The 6,798-nt window shown below is 45.5% G+C and overlaps 1 pseudogene; it reads right to left on the bottom strand.

Moving 5' to 3' along the window:
- On the bottom strand, nt 1-6,240 carry Gm15364 (predicted gene 15364; annotated as a pseudogene).

The following is a 6,798-nucleotide window of genomic DNA, read 5'->3' as shown; positions in this document are numbered from 1 at the left end:
GGGGCATAATCTTAGAAACTTTAAATATTTAAATCAAGAAACTTCTGAAGTACTTCTCAAACAAATCAGTATCAGGCAATTATTCCCTTTATATAATTCTTATATCACATCATTTGATCACAATGTCTAACAGATATTTCATAAAGAATTCCCTAGTTCATGTAGACCCCAGTCATATATCCTACCCACTCCCCTACCCCTCACCTTTACCCATCTTCTTTGCAGTGTTTGTTTTTTTTTTTTAGGGGGGATTGGTTAATAGAAACTTCTTTCCTAAAGAATTGTTTACACATCTTGGATAGCCTTCCAGAGCAATGAAGCAAGGAAGCAACATCAGAGAAAGTCAGCCAAGTGCAGATTCATGGAGTCACAGGATAGAAGCAGCCTGATTCAGTGAAGTCTAAATAAAGCTGACATTGGCAGAGATATTGAGTTGGGTCACTCAAAAACCTCTAATGTCACCTCAGTTGGTGCCATCAGTCCCAGGCCCCATGTTTCTAAGGGATCTGTGTACTATGCACAAGGAACTAGGAAGGTCATGTCATTAGGAAGTTCATGAGACAATGCATTCAATACCTGGACCAGAATTATGAACTGACTGCACATCATCCAGCATTAAAATTTGCCAAGTATAAAATTCATTCAGAGTTTTGTGAAAAACTTTAAGACACTGAGAATAATCTAATTCTTTAGGAGTGAGCTAATTCAGACACTTCTGTAACACTAGTCTTTCTGTTTGGACATGTGAAGAGTCTTTCAGTGTACAGTACTCTGAGGCATAGCCCATGCTGTAGAGCAAAAGTGGGCAGCTCTCCAGGGTGCCTAGCCTTGTTCAGAAAACTACAAGTAGGCCCTCTACCATATTGTCAAAACAGCCACTTGGGTGGTAACAATGTCCCAAAGAGAAACAAACTTGTAGGCATTAGACTATTTTCTGAATGTTAATGAAAGATCCTGGCAGAATGTAAAAGGACACAGAAGCCCTGAAATTGGCAAAAAAAAAAAAAGCCCCCATCTGTTTTTCTAGAAAGATTGATAGAAGCTTATAGATACTATACTCCTTTTAACCCAACCTCTGAGGGTTAACAAGCCGGTTGCTATGGCTTTTAAAGATTACATGCCATGGCTTTACAAGAGAGGCAGAGAAAGTGTGTCACAAGAGAGAAACAGAGGGAAAATACAGGAGAGGAATTTAAGCAGCATTTTGGCCGCAGTAGTAGGGGAACGTGAAGGAAGGAACAGGCCAAAGAATAGACATACAGGGTACCTGGGCAACAAGGAACCCAGACCTGAAAGAAGAAGATCTGTCCAGAAGATTTTAGAGAAGGACCAATGTGCCTATTGCAAGGAAAAAGGACATTGGACACGAGAATGCCCAAAGAAAAAGGGAAGGGCCCCTAAGGTCCTGACTCTGAAAGATGATAAATAGGGGAGATGGGGCTCAGGCCCCCTCCCCGAGCCTAGGGTAACCCTGATGGTGAAAGAGACTCCCATGGACTTTTTAATTGACACAGGGGCAGAACATTCTGTGTTGAAACATCCACTGGGAAAATTAAAAAATAAAAGAACCATAGTGATTGGAGCCACTGGTCAGAAACAATACCCCTGGACCACTGCATGCACTGTAGATCTGGAGAAAGGCCAAGTGAGTCATTCCTTCTTGGTCATTCCTGAGTGTCCCACACCGATTCTAGGAAGAGATCTTCTGACTAAATTAAAGGCCCAGATCAGATTTACCTAAGAAGGGCTGAGAGTAACTTGGGAATCTCCCACCTCCGTAGTCTTAGCTCTGCAGCTTGAGGAAGAATACCGATTGCATAAAGGCATAAAGCAAACAGAGGTGCCAGACCTAAAAGACTGGTTGACTGCTTTCCCTAGAGCATGGGCAGAGACTGGAGGCATGGGAATGGCTGTCAGAGTTCCCCCTGTGGTTGTGGGACTGAAGACAGATGCAACCCCTATAGGAGTTCTCCAATACCCAATGAGCCGTGAAGCAAGAGATGGAATCAGGCCACATATTCAGAGACTATTACAATTAGGTATTTTGGTACCTTGCCAGTCACCCTGGAATACTCCTTTATTGCCGGTAAAGAAACCTGGCACGAGTGACTACCAACCAGTCCAAGACCTGAGAGAGGTCAATAAGAGGGTCCAAGATATTCACCCAACTGTTCCTAATCCCTATAACCTCCTCAGCTTACTCCCTCCGGAGTGAAAATGGTATACAGTACTTGATTTAAAAGATGCTTTCTTTTGCCTGAAGTTACATCCCTCCAGCCAGTCCATATTCGCCTTTGAGTGGAGAGATCCTGACACTGGACAAACGGGACAATTGACCTGGGCACGGTTACCCCAGGGGTTCAAAAACTCCCCCACCCTTTTTGATGAGGCTCTACATCGAGATTTAGCCTCCTTCCGAGCTGAAAACTCCCAGGTAACTCTGCTTCAATATGTTGATGACTTGCTCCTTGCTGCAACCACGGAGAGAGAATGCTGGCAGGGGACCAAGAGATTGCTAGCAGAACTGGGTGAGTTGGGTTACCGGGCCTCTGCTAAAAAAGCCCAGCTATGTCAGATGGAAGTGGTCTGCTTGGGATATACCCTCCAGGATGGAAAACGGTGGCTGACAGAGGCTAGAAAAAGGACTGTGACTCAAATACCAACTCCGGCTACTCCAAGACAGGTGAGAGAATTCTTGGGCACAGCTGGGTTCTGCAGACTTTGGATACCTGGGTTTGCAACACTGGCCGCCCCCCTGTACCCCCTGACCAAGGAAAGTGGAGAATTTAGATGGACATCAGAACATCAGAAAGCCTTTAAAAATATTAAGGAGGCCCTGCTGACTATGCCAGCCTTGGCACTGCCAGATCTAACCAAGCCCTTCATCCTCTATGTCGATGAGAGGGCAGGGGTGGCCAGAGGAGTTCTTACTCAGGCTCTAGGGCCGTAGAAGAGGCCGGTGGCATATTTGTCTAAGAAGCTGGACCCAGTGGCCAGCGGATGGCCCACATGTTTAAAGGCCGTTGCTACAGTAGCCCTACTCGTTAAGGATGCTGACAAATTAACTCTGGGACAGCAAATAACTGTGGTAGCCCCCCACTCTCTTGAAAGCCTTATCCATCAGCCCCCAGACTGATGGATGACAAATGCCTGGATGACTCACTACCAGAGTCTGCTGCTGACTGAACAGGTTGTGTTTGCTCCTCCTGCTATTCTCAACCCTGCCTACAAAGTGATCTACGTGACCAGCCTTGGCCAGGTGTTCCAAACTGGTACACAGACGGAAGCAGTTTCCTAGTGGAAGTTTTTGTAGATACCTTTTCAGGATGGGTGGAGGCCTACCCAACAAAAAAGAAACTGCCAATGTTGTGGTTAAGAAAATCCTAGAAGAAATTTTTCCACGGTTTGGAATACCTAAGGTAATAGGGTCTGACAATGAACCCACCTTTGTTGCCCAGGTAAGTCAGGGACTGGCCATCCAACTGGGGATTGATTAGAAATTACATTGTGTTTATAGACCCCAGAGTTCAGGCTAGGTAGAAAGGAAAAAAAAACTTGACTAAATTAATCTTAGAGACCGGCGGGAATGACTGGACAGCCCTCCTTCCCTTTGCTTTGTTCCGTGTTAGGAACACACCAGGAAAATTTAAGCTTACTCCATATGAAATCCTGTATGGGGGGGGGCTCCCCCGCTCACTGAAGTAAAGAGAGTGTTAGATCCTTTAAAATTTAACCCTGGTCCTTCATTGTTACATGCATAAAAGCCCTAGAAGTGGTCAGAAACACCGCCTGAGAGCAGCTCAAAGAGGCCTACGAACCAGGAGACTTGATGATACCACACCAGTTCCAGGTGGGAGATGCAGTTCTTGTCTAACGACATCGAGCTGAGAATCTGAAACCTTGTTAAAAAGGCCCTTGCATCGTGCTACTGACCACCCCCACTGCTGTCAAAGAAGAAGGCATCTCTGCTTAGATTCATGCCTTTCACGTAAAGCAAGCTCCTGAAGAATAAACCCCCTTGGTTGACCACTCTCATTTCTACTCTGATAGACCCTCTAATAATTTTGCTCTTACTGCTGACGTGTGGCCCACTAATTCTTAATCTAATGACCTTTGTTAGAGAGAGGATTGGTGCTGTCCAGCTGTTAGTATTAAGACAACAATACCAGTCTCTGCAGAACCTTGAAAAAGAGGTTGCAGTTTAGTTCTAAGATTAGAACTAGTAACTAGAAGAAGTGGGGAATGAAAGATCCTGGCAGAATGTAAAAGGACACAGAAGCCCTGAAATTGGCAAGATAGACGTCAGTGTTAGCAGAACTAGCTCCACTGATTTAGAAAAATAGAGGTGCACAATGCTCTGGCCACTCCTTGAACCTGTGTGTCTGCCAATGTTCTGACCAGGTGTGTGCCCATTGCTGCACCTTCATTAGACTCTTTCCTTGTACCCCTCCCACACCCATTTCTTGAGAATAGACATTGTTTAGATCTGGAAATCCCCTAATCTCCCCCTTCTCCTTTCCCCCCTGAGGGCCTATAAAAACTGGGACCTCTTTCCCCTCGAGGTCGACTCCTCTGCCCCTGCGTGGGATATGAGTCGTCCCCAGAGCTCTGGCTTTCCCTGAATAAAACCTCGTGTGGTTTGCAACAAGCTTGGTCTGTCATGAGTTCTTGGGTGTCCGCTATTGTCCTGAGGCCTGAGCGAGGGGCTCCTCTCGGAGTCTTTCATTAACAACTGTACCAGAAAAGCCACATAAATATGTTTGAAAATAAAAATTCAGAGGTAGAGAGACCTGGGAAGCTACCTAGGAGACATGGCTCTACAAGCCTCACCATGATCACCTTTTAAGAACATGTGTGCTCATATCCCTGTGATGACAGAGCAATACAGGGGACCAAGGGAGTCACATGCTTCTAAGAACAGTACTGCTTGCTGAAAAGCTCTTGAATAGGTAATGTCCCAGAGACACATCAGAAGGTAAATATAAATCACCAGACCACTAACTATCCTGCCACATCACAAACAGGCTTAACAGCAGAGCCCAAAGTCAAGCAGAATTCAGGGAATCTCAATGAAAGGAGGATGGCTGAAAGACTGAATGGATAGAGATGATATGATGGTTGGATAATAGAGGTAGGAAGTAACAGACACAAGGACAAAAGGACACAAAGACATAGGAACATGATGGAGGCTCAATGAAGTGAAGGCAGCATGGTTATGGTCCCCATCCAGTAGGATCTTTGCTGACTGGTTCTTGACATGAGTCCTTGTTTCATTTCCTCAGACAGGATGGATGCATGACACTCAGCAGCAAAACAAGGGAAGAGGGAACTTACAAATAAAGACCTGGTGGGTGGATACTGAACAGAAATAGACAAGAGGGTACAATTCCGAAACACCCTGTTTATACACCAAAGGCAAGTTTGTATGGACAGGAGAGACTTCAGGATGTCATGCAAGAGCTGCAATATTCTAGGAAAAGGTCGAGTGGGGCTGGGAGACAGAAGGAAGTTTCCATTCTTAAATACTAGAAAGCAAAAATAATTTGGTCTCTGTCCTTTAGTGGAGAAGTCTGATGTTCATCTTCTGTTCTACATCTACCTTTTCTAAAACGTTAAAAAATTCTGTAAAAGATATGGCACTATCATCATCTTGGTCAGCCTCCTGGATGATCCTGTCTGCAATACTGCCTAGCAGCTCATCTGAAATATTCACTCTGACCATCATTCGCAGTATCTATAACAGCTCATCACGGGAGATCTTGTCATCTTTATCCAAATCATAGAGTCAGAAAGTAAAGTGCAAGTTGTTGCTCCAGCTGTTGAGTGGTTCCAGTCGATTCACATCATTGCTCTTTTTGTTATCCTCAATGGGTCAGAAATGAGCCAAAGTTCCCATGAATCCTCAAAAGTTTACCTGATCCTCTCCCTCTGAGAAGAAGGCATTGATGATCTGGTCCCTCAATGGGTTGATGGCAAGTTCTGGAATCCTCTAGAAATCTTCCCTGCTGAGAGTCCCATTCTTTCCTTTGTCCAGGCTGGTGAAGTGGCTGTATAGGCAGGTGATCAGGCTGTGGGGAAAGTCAGTCTCCTTCTTGATCTCCTGGAGCTCTTCAACCCACAGTAACATGGAGGCTCGAGACCCTGTGACAGAAGTTTCTCCAGGAGCCACAGCACCAGAATCAGCAGTGACAAGAGGAAAGGAGGGAGGGAAGGGCCAGGGTCAAGAAGGTTGAGGGCACTTCATAGCTTCCTTGTTAAGGAAGCTTAACAAGAAGGAAGGCCCAAGTGTGGATACTTCATCCCCACTTAGAAAAGAATAAAATAATCATGGAAAGGAGATGGAGGGAGATCTGGGTGGGGCATGGGAGAAGGAGGGGAAATGGAGACAGGATCAGATTGGGGGAGGGGGGGAGACAGGCAAATGAATGTCTGTCCAGAGGGCCAGGAGAATGAATGGAAATATGCAACAGTATGGGGTGGGAAGTGAGTTGGACTTCTAGAATGTCCCAGAGACCTGGAATGTGAGAGGCTTCCAGGACTCAATGAGGATGACTTTAACCAAAATGCCCAACAGTGGAGAGATGGAACCTGAAGAGACCACCTCCAGTAGATAGGCATGGCCCCCAGTTGAAGCATGAGGCCACCCACCCATCTTCAAAAATTTTAACCCACAATTGTTCTTGTCTAATGGAAATGCAGCAGGAAAAATGGAACAGAGACTCAAGGAAAGGTCATCCAATGACCAGCCCACCTTGAGATTCATCCCATGTGCAGGCACCAAATCCTGGCACTATTACT

This window comes from Mus musculus, chromosome X (genome assembly GCF_000001635.26).
Source record: "Mus musculus strain C57BL/6J chromosome X, GRCm38.p6 C57BL/6J".
NCBI lineage: Eukaryota > Metazoa > Chordata > Mammalia > Rodentia > Muridae > Mus > Mus musculus.
Note: the sequence above shows the minus strand (reverse complement) of the source record. Positions and strands in the feature narration are given on the sequence as shown.